The 10134-nt window shown below is 49.6% G+C and overlaps 1 protein-coding gene across 4 annotated transcripts in view; it reads right to left on the bottom strand.

Annotated features, from left to right (window-relative positions):
* Nucleotides 1-9495: 9495 nt before the first annotated feature.
* The window catches only part of Vrk3 (VRK serine/threonine kinase 3), a 28314-nt gene continuing 27675 nt past the window's right edge, over nt 9496-10134 (bottom strand). For all 4 annotated transcript variants that reach the window (XR_005873301.1, XR_002385977.2, XM_013124223.3 and 1 more), the window contains exon 15: nt 9496-9776. The gene's annotated coding sequence lies outside the window, so the exon portion shown is untranslated. The remainder of the gene's footprint in view (nt 9777-10134) is intronic.

The raw sequence follows: 10134 nt of genomic DNA, 5'->3' as shown, positions 1-10134 counted from the left end.
GCCTGTGTGTCATATCTTGGAGAGGGGACGCTGGGGAGAGGGAGTCTCCGGGCAGTCATAAAGACAACTGAGAATGAACCAAAGAGAAAGAAGTTGGCTGTGATGGCTCATGACTGCAGTCCCAACCTTTGGGAGACTGAGGCAGAAGGTCTAAGTTTGAAACCAGCCTGGGCCCCAGAGTGAGCCCATCTCTAACAAAACAATGAAGCAAAGCAAAAGGCAGCTAGTAATATTTGTTCTCTGTCAAGTACATCCACTTGGCAAGACCATGAGATATGATTGACCCATCAGTAAAGACACAGGCACCACATTGCAACTGAGGCTGATTACTGTTTACATTGGCAGCAGAAGAAAGACAAGCCAAAGGTGGTGATAGCATTTAGACACCAAGGACACCATCAGGGCTGGACCACTCCAGCAGTGGGGCAGAGGGCTGGGCAAACGGCGCTGTGTAAAATGCTTGCTCGGCAAGTGTGAGGGCCTGACTGCAATCTCCAGAATAGATCCTTCCCAGGAAGCCAGCAGCTCAGAGTGCGCACTGCTCCTCCTGAAGACCTGAGTTCAGTCCCCAGCAGCCACCTGGTGTTTCACAGCCTTACACCAGACAGTGTGGGGACAAGGACTGCTGTGAGTGGAGTCACAGTCTAAAGAAACCAAGAGAAGACTTAAGGGAAGAAGAGAACTAATGGGGCTGCCCCGAGGAAGCCCACTGAGGTCAGACACATGGTGCTATGAGCCCAAAAAACAAAGGTTCCAGAGTGGGCTCCCCAAAGCAAGGTCTGACGTTGGATCAGGTTTGCGCCTGCAAAGTCCTGTCTGCTTGAGGAATCTAGTTCCCATGGTAACTGGCCAGCTAAGAGGTACATTTGGGTTAGTGCGGTTCATAGTGGCCATGTTGAGCAACATGGCATCAGTTTGACCTTCTAAGGACTGAGTCCTGGGGTCACCCACAGGGACACTTGAATCTGTGCAGCGGGTTTCCAGTAATCCCCTGAAGACAGTGGCCCCTGTGTGGAGTCAGGATCCCTGTAGAACACTCCAACACTGGCACTGGAGCTCCTCCTACCGGGTTGCCTACACCCTGACCGTGCACCCTACCCTGGTTCTACTCTGAACTTTCCCACAGCGGCAAATGAGGTCCACCAGAACAAGGATCTGAGTGAAAGCCCATTACCACCTGAGTATGTATACAGTGTTCTGTCTGCATGCCAGTCAGAGGAGGGCACCAGATTTCATTAGAGAAGGTAGTAAGCCACCATGTGGTTACCAGGAATTGAACTCAGGACCTCAGGAAGAGCATCCAGTACTCTTAACCTCTGAGCATCTCTCCAGTCCCGATTTAGCCTTTTCCAGCTGCAAAGTGCTTTCCTCTCTACAGACTGAACCCACTGAGCAAAGGGCCCTTCATTGTTAGCAACTCACACCTTTAGGAAGTCAGTTTGTATCCAAAGTCTTTGCTCTAAGAGCCACCCCTCCGCAGGGGCAATGCCAAATACAGATTCTCCGTTCTGAATACCAGTGTCCTGGGTTTTCCTAAAACTCAGTTCACATAGGCTTTGATCCCTAGGGAAACTCAGGTAAGACTTCAAACAGTAGGAACAGGAAACAAGAGGTAGCCCTCACAAAAAGCAGATCAAAGAGAGGTGCTCAAAACAGCTCTGTGGGGGATCTCATCAGAAGCCTCATAGGAGGGCTGTGGATGCCGCTCAGCTGGGAAAGTGCTTGCCAGGCAGGCACAGACCCTGAACCTGCACACTCCAGCCTAGTGGCACCTGTCATCCCAGCGAAGTTTATCTTCAGTTGTAAATTGAATTCGACCTTTCAAAAAACAGAGATTCTATGGCATGACAAATCTGACTCTCCTCAGTGGGTGACCTGTGTAGCTGATAGGTGGTGGGCTCCTTACCCTGCAGAAAGGCCCTGGAGAAGAGGGTGGATCCTTCTTCCTATCTTTGTAGAGCAGGCTGGTCTTGAACTCATAGAGATCCAACTGCCTCTGCCTTCCAAGTGCTGGAAGTAAAGGTGTTCGATTCCACTGCCCTGTTTGTTGTTTGGTTTTTTTTTTTAAGATTTATTTATTTATTACATATACAGTGTTCTGCCTACATGCCAGAAGAGGGCACCAGATTGAATTGTAAATGGTTGTGAGCCACCATGTGGTTGCTGGGTATTGAACTCAGGACCCCTGGAAGAGCAGCCAGTGCTCTTAACCTGTTAGCCATCTCTCCAGCCCCTGTTGTTTGGTTTTTTGAGACAGGGTTTCTCTGTGTAGCTTTGGAGTGTGTCCTGGAACTCATTCTGTAAACTAGGCTGGCCTTGAACTCAGAGATCTGCCTGCCTCTGCCTCCAAGTGATAGGATTAAAGATGTGCACCACTACCATCTGGCAACCTTTCCTTTCTTATTCATTCCCAAGATCTCACATTAATAGGAATATCGCAATATAAAATACTCCAAATTAGGCCAAGCATGGTGACACACGCCTTTAATCCCAGCATTCAGGAGGCAGAGGCAAATCTCTGAGGTTGGAGATCAGCCTAGTCTACAGAGTGAGTTTTAGAACAGTCAGGGATACACAGAGAAACCCTATCTCAAAAAGAGAAAAAAAAGTTTAATGTCTCTGGATTGCTTTTACTCATCAGTGAGGAACATGGTACAGTCACAATCAAAATCAAACTCCCAACTGTGTAAACAACACCGTGTCCAATGTCAGATCCATCACCATCCTTTGGGACCCTGTAAAGGGCTTGGGTCATTCTCCAGCTCCATTCTCTGCAAAACACACAGCTCGTCTGAGCTCTGGCAGGCTCCACTCCACCGGTGCTGCTGTTCTTGGTGGTCATCCATGCAGCAGGCATCTCCAAAACTCAAAACGGGCCACACTTTCACCAATTCTGGGGCTTCTTCTGTTACTCTGGCTACACCTTCACTCTGAGAGCCTCTTGTGGCCTCTCACAAGGCCAAGCCTTAGCTGGTTTCCACAACTACTTCATGCCTTCAAAAGGTACAGACTAGGAGAGACCAATTACATACACTTAATGATTTTCAAAAATTATTGGGTGAAAGCCGGGCGTTGGTGGCGCACGCCTTTAATCCCAGCACTTGGGAGGCAGAGGCAGGTGGATCTCTGTGAGTTCCAGACCAGCCTGGACTACCAAGCAAGTTCCAGGACAGCCTCCAAAGCCACAGAGAAACCCTGTCTTGAAAAACCAAAAAAAAAAAAATTATTGGGTGATATTAATTGGCTGTGTCCTATCATTGGATTGTCTACTCAAGAAATGAATAATTTGTCAGGTGTTGGTGGCGCACGCCTTTAATCCCAGCACCCGGGAGGCAGAGGCAGGCGGATCTCTGTGAGTTCGAGGCCTTTGAGAGGTGGTAAGGTGATGGACGGGTGTGGAGCCTCTACAACAGCACAGAAGTCTCAAGAAAGCTGTCCCTCATTCCAGTACTTGGGAAGCTGAAACATAAGGATTGCAAGTTTGAGGCCAGTCTGGGTTCAAAGGTAGGACCCTGTCTGAAACCATCCCAAATCAAAAATGGCCCCTGTGAGATTCCTATCCCTGCCATCCCACACGGGCACAGCAAGCTGGCACCTCTGAAGTAGGGCAGGGGCCTTAGTCTTTTTTTTTTAAGATTTATTATATAGGGCTGGAGAGTTGGCTCAGTGGTTAAGAGCACTGACTGCTCTTTCAGAGGACCTAGGTTCAACTCCCAGTACCCACATGGCAGCTCACAACTGTCTGTAATTCCAGTTCCAGAGGACCTGACACTCATGGCAAAGCACCAATGCATATTAAATAAAAAAAAATAAAATAAAGATTTATTATGTAAGCTGGGCGGTGGTGGCACACGCCTTTAAACCCAGCACTCAGGAGGCAGAGGCAGGCAGATCTCTATGAGTTCGAGGCCAGCCTGGTCTACAGAGTGAGTTCCAGGACAGCCTCCAAAACAATACAGAGAAACCCTGTCTCGAAAAACCAAAAAAAAAAAAAAAAAAAAAAAAGATTTATTATGTATAGTGTTCTTCCTGCATGTATGCCTGCAGGCCAGCAGAGGGCCCCCAGATCTCATTACAGATGGTTGTGAACCACCATGTGGTTGCTGGGAATTGAACTCAGGACCTCTGGAAGAACAGCCCATGCTCTTAACCTCTGAGCCATCTCTCCAGCCCCAGGCCCTTAGTCTTGACTTTGGCTTTTGCCCTCAGTTTCTATCACTGACAGGCTATCCTGTCTTGGGCGCTGCTAGTGTGGGGAGTCCGTCCCCAATGAAATGAGAGTAGTAGAGGGATAGGCTCACACCAGGCCTGGTTCATCCCTCCTCTCATCTTTCTCCTACTCCCTTTCTCTATCTCATCCTCTGCTCTGTCTTTGTCTCTGCCTGTGTCTCTGATTCATTCTCCACCCCAGCTAGATTTCAGAACCGCATGGGAACACCTCACATCTGTAAGTCCAGCAAGGCCAGTCTCTGTGCCTCCTCTGTGCTGCCAACAGCCAGCCCCCTGCCTCGCTGAGCTGAAGCCTGGAGCACCGAATCCTCTCTTGGTCCAGCCCTGTGGGCTCCAGACCCCTGGCACTGGAGCTGCCCCGGGTGAAAGCTGGGGACTCTGGACCGCACACCTGGCAGGCAGAGAACAGGCTGGGCTTCCAGCGACATGGCCTGGACCTGTCTGTGCTGTGTGAGGTGGCCTGCGAGAGGGCCTGGCTTGGGGGGTGTAGCGCAAATAATAGAAGAGACAGACACTTCGTTCAAGCTGCAGACCAGAGAAGCAGCGCAGCCAAGCCGGTAGATCTTACCTCCACGCAGCTGAAATGGCGATCCTGTCCCCATGAATCCTCAGAGGGAGAAGTTCTCAGTTCCTGTCTCCTCCTCCTCATATTCCCTTCTCTGCGCAGCCATATTCTCCTGTCTCCAGCTCCCTAGTGCTGAGACCTGCGCAGAGGGCTGTGCTTGTTCTAGATCCCAGGCTGCATGATGGCCCTTGTGTCATTACCTGGATGAGCACGTCCATGCACCTCCCCAGCCTCATTCTCTCTAGCACTTTTAAGGGAAGACAAGTGTCCTCCCTTCCCACATACGCCGAGTAGTCTGGCCGGTGCCGAACAAGTCTGACCTTGTCATTCAGAGTGAAGACCTGCAGGGGGTTTACTGCCAAATGGCTACTGTGGAGGGCACTAAGTAAGGATAGCATAATAGAAGCCATCTTAATATTCCTACTGTGTTCTTAGAGACTAACAGTTAAGTTTCTGCTTCTCTGTGTCTGCTTATCTTCCTGTCCAGCACATTTTCGAGGCCTGCAGTCCATGCTCTCCCACCCTTCTGCCACCTGGCCTGCAGTCCAGTCTCCCCCAGCTGCAGACTTGTGTCCTTGGAACACACCCTGCAAGGAGAACTTCTGCTCCCCCGCCCTTCTGCTATCTCCCCCACTTAAGCCCTGTTGGTACTTTCAATAAACAAGACTTGATCAGAATCCTGTCTTGTCTCCGTCTCTCTCGTCTCTCGTCTCCCCATTCTCACTCCCTCCCCTAGGGTCCCCGTTGAGTGACCCTGTGAGCGGGGATAGGCTATCACCAGGAATAAAATGCCCTTTGACCCGGAGCTTGTCCAAAAGGTGAGTGAGGACCCTGCTGCCCACCACAGTCACACCAAGTCACCAACCCTGGGGGGGGGGCACAGCGATGTCCCTTAAGATGATGCAGAGATTCAAGATGCTTCTAAGAGAACTCTGCACCTGGTTCCCACAGACACTGCACCAGCCCAGTGTGGCTGGCGACATCCCATGCCCAGCTCCTCCTTACTGGCCACTCTGCTTCCAAAGACAGCCAGGCCTGTGCTCCAGTGCCTAGACCACACTCCACATCCAATTCCCTTTCGCCTCCTCATTTCCCTTTGGCACCTCACCTTCTCTTCATCTCTTTACTTGGCAACATGTGGAGCCAAGAGCTCCCCAGTGTCTCCAAATCATTCCTGCAAATCTTGGGCAGGGATCCCTACAGTCACCATCCAACCTGAGTACCACCCAAGCCACATTTGGTCTGAAAACTTCAGACCTAAGGCATGGAGACTATTATCCTGACAGTCTGAGGGACCTGGACTTGAACCTTGACCTCACGGGCCAGAGATGTGCGCTTTGCATCTAGGTCCTAAGCCTGTTTCTCTGTCTGCTGAGTAAGGACACTAGTGTTTCCCTGGTGCATGTCTGTGAAGATTTCATGAAATTGGCCTTCAATGACAGAGTCCAACATTATTACCATGAAACCAGTGAATGAGTGAAAGAATGAGTGTTCAGCTAGTGCATCCATGAAAAATGGAATGTCCAATGTCCATGTTTGTTTAAGACTGACTCTCTTTGCTCTCTGAAAGTTTTCGTTATTCAAGGTTGGTTCCCTTCTCTTTCTCCATCTTAGAGATTCCTCAATGCATTAGACAGAACAAAAGACCACCTGCCAACGGACATGGCCACACCCACCCTGGGGGAGGTGCTTCCCTTCAGTATTCTTTCTTCTGCCTTGAAAAGCTGAGGCGCCAGAGCCTCAGGGCCATGACAGCCAACACCACAGAGTACTCAGGAATCGAGCTATCAAAGTGATGCTCTCAGCAGTGGCCAGGCTCATCTGGGTTCAAGATGTGAGCCTGCAGCTTCCTGACCCTGATGCCATGTCTGCTCTGCAGCTTGGGGCAATGCTGTCCCCACCATTGTGAACTTAAACTCTCTAGAACCATAAATGCAAATAAACTCATCTATAAATTGTCCTCATCATGTGTGGGAGGCGTGGAGATCCTTGTGCTCACAGATAAGCCCTAAGAGAACCAGGGATGTAAACATAGAGGGTGTCCTTTCAAAGGAAGTGATGCCTAATCTGTTACCTGCCCAGAAGGCTGGAGGCAGACATAGTAAATAGTATGGTGAACTTTGTGGTATCTCTATGGCTGAGACCTCACCGAATCCTCCCCTAAGACCCTTATCCATGTCAGTTTATAGAAGGCGTCACATGTAGCCAATCTACAGAACCAAAGAGTTTCGATGTTGTCATGTCTTAAGCTTTATTGTGTACAATGAGTTAATTATCACCAAGAGGAACTTCTTCAAATTGTGCTGTGCTTAAATATTCCTAAAATAAACTACTCAGGGTCAGACTTCCAAAGTTTGAACCAACACTGGCTACTAAGACTTGTTGCACCAAACTATCTTCTTGCCTCCTGTGGGTCAGTCCTCTTGCTGGCCATGGTAGTTGCAGAGACTCCAATAATCATAGTGTTTTATCACAGCAACAGAAGAGTAACCAAAACAATGTGTGTCTGTGCACTGTGAGTGCAGGTGCTGCTCACGGATGCCAGAAAAGGGCATCAGAGCTCCTGGAGTTGGAGGACGGGTGACTGCCAGGCACCTGACCTCTTGCTTGGAACTGAACTTGCAAAAGCAGTATACATTCTTAACTGCTGGGCTCTCTCTCTCTAGCCTTGAGATAAGTGTTTTGAAAAAGAGGCAAATAGGAACCTTGGAAACAAAAACTCAAGACATAGAACCTTGGGAGGCTGAGGCAGAAGAGCTGCTCTGAGTTCCAGGCCAGCCTATGCTGCACAAATGCAGACAAAGAAAAACAAGATTGTGCCAGGTGTGGGGACCCACCTTTCAACCCAGCACTCAGGAGGCAGAGGCAGGTGATCTATGAGGTCAGCTTGGTCTACACAGTGAGTTCCAGGACAGCCAGCAATACATAGTGAGATCCTGTCTCACCCCTCCCAAGTAAACCCTTAGAAAAAAAGTAAAACAAAACTATACTTTTGGTTTTTCGAGACAGGGTTTCTATATTGTTTTGGGAAAAAAAAAGTGGAACACACACACACACACACACACACACACTGGAGTATTATTCAAACATCAAGAAGAATGAAATTGAAATCTCACTGCAGGAAAATACTTGTTGCAGAAAGATACCATGTTAAGAAAAACAAGCCAGAGCCGGGCGTTGGTGGCTCACGCCTTTAATCTCAGCATTCAGGAGGCAGAGGCAGGCGGATCTCTGTGAGTTCGAGGCCAGGCTGGTCTACAGAGCTAGTTCCAGGATAACCTCCAAAACAATACAGAGAAACCCTGTCTCGAAAAAAACCAAAAAAAAAAAAAAAAAAAAAAAAAAGAAAGAAAAAGAAAAACAAGCCAGACAGAGAGACAGATACATGCATCGTCTCAAGGGATGGGCTGTTAGGTGTTAGAATGAAGACTCACGGAAGGCGAAGTGCAGAGAGAGAAGGGGGTTGAAGACAGGGCATGGTGTACGCATAGGTGTATGGCAATGTCACGTTAGGTGGTACAATTAGTTTATCCGTGAAGAGGCAAAAGGAGCCAGCCTGCTTCATGTTCTTCGCTCCTCTCTCCATTTTTCTTTTTTTATCTTTAGTGCTACGGAAGGAACCTAGGACTTCACACATGCTAGGCAAGTGGTCTACCCTGAGCTACATCCCCAGCTGTTCCCTCTCTTTTCTTTCTTTTTTAAACTTTTTTCTACTTCCTGTGTCTTATGGAGACTCTCTTAGCAGTTTGAGTCTTAACTAGATTTGGAGGAAACTTCTACACACCAAGCAGAAAGGCTCTCCTGAATGCGGGTGGCAGGACACAAGGGCAGAGGGTCCAGGAGGAAATGAAACGAGAGAGCCAGCAGGGCATCAGACCCTCTGTTCCGTGGTCTAACTATATACCATGTGTTCTCTCTGCAACACGCTCCTGCCATTGTGATGATCCTCCAGATCCCCCAGCGCAGAGAATGGGCTGGGGGCTGAAGAGGCGGCTCAGAAGTTAAGAATGCTTACTGCTCTTGAGGAGGACCCAAGTTTGATTCCTAGCACCCAAGCTGGGCTCATCACAACGGCCTGGAATGCCAACTCCATAGGATCTGATCTCTCTGCTAGTATGTGCACTCAGACACATACCCATACCGACACACATGTCCCTAACCAAGTAAATCTGAAGGATTAACGGGTGGGATGCTGGATGTACAGGCGCGAGGTTGCTGAGGATGAGCAGAAGTGTGGAAGGGGTGACTCTAGACTGGCAGGGCCGGGCAGCTGTGGCACACACCTTTAATCCCAGCTCTCAGGAGGCAGAGGTAGGCGGGTCTCCGTGAGTTCGAGGCCACCTGGTCTATAAAGTGAGTTCCAGAACAGTCAGACCTATACAGAGAAAAAGAAACCCCATCTGGTAGCGCAGAGCACGAGGCAGATGGGTAAAAGGTATGGGTAGCTGCAGGATGAACGCATGGACTGACGCACGAACAGAAGGCTGGGGTGCGATGCGGACTAGATGAAGTGTAACACTGACTGGGTGGGTGACTGACTTCCCAAGAGCAGGCGTGAGCAAGCTGAAGACTGTTTGACCGACATTTTCTTGCTGTGCTGACTGTCTCGGCCCCTTGGGCTTCTTGTGTGCACTGTCACTCTGGTCAGGAGTTATTAAGTCAAAGATTCTCCCAGAACTGAACACTGAACTCTCCAGGCGTTGATTAGAAACAGTTTATTATGGAATCACAGGCATGCCCAAGGCAGGAGGGCCCCAGGGAGTGGCCACTGCTGCCACCAGCAACCAGGCAGCCGACAACTGGGAGAGAGGAAGTTTCACATTGCGGGAGATGACTCAGGCTCCCCGCCACTGAGAAGGCTAATTCTTACGTCCTAAGGGAGTGACAGAATCGCACATTCAAGGGATTCTTCTAGGAGCTCAAACAGATAGCCTCGAGCCACACTACTTCATGTCCTATTTCACGCTGCAAGTCAGAAGTTCTGGAAAATAAACACAGTTGTAAGGAACTTCAGGGTTTAAGCCCCTCCTTCCTGCCACACTTCTGGGAGGTAGTGGAGGTGCACGACCAGGAGGGACAAAGCAGTCGTGAGGACTTGCAGCAGGGAGGCAGGGGGGCAACTCCAAGTCAGTCACCCTGCCGCCAAAGGCAGGGCTGGGCAGGAAGACGACGTGAGGTGAACCTGACTGGCATCAAGGGATTCAGGATGGTGAGGGAGGCCCTGGCTTCCATCCCCCCATGCCCAAAGTGGGCATGGTGGCACTGGCAGTCCCAGCACTCTGGAGGTAGGACAAGAGAATCAGGAGCTCAAGGCTAGCCTTGCTACATAGAGTTGGAGC

The sequence above is a fragment of the Mesocricetus auratus genome, unplaced genomic scaffold (assembly GCF_017639785.1).
Source record: "Mesocricetus auratus isolate SY011 unplaced genomic scaffold, BCM_Maur_2.0 Super-Scaffold_100054, whole genome shotgun sequence".
Taxonomy (NCBI): domain Eukaryota; kingdom Metazoa; phylum Chordata; class Mammalia; order Rodentia; family Cricetidae; genus Mesocricetus; species Mesocricetus auratus.
The sequence above is the reverse complement of the archived record's forward strand: the minus strand, read 5'-3'. Positions and strand labels throughout refer to the sequence as shown.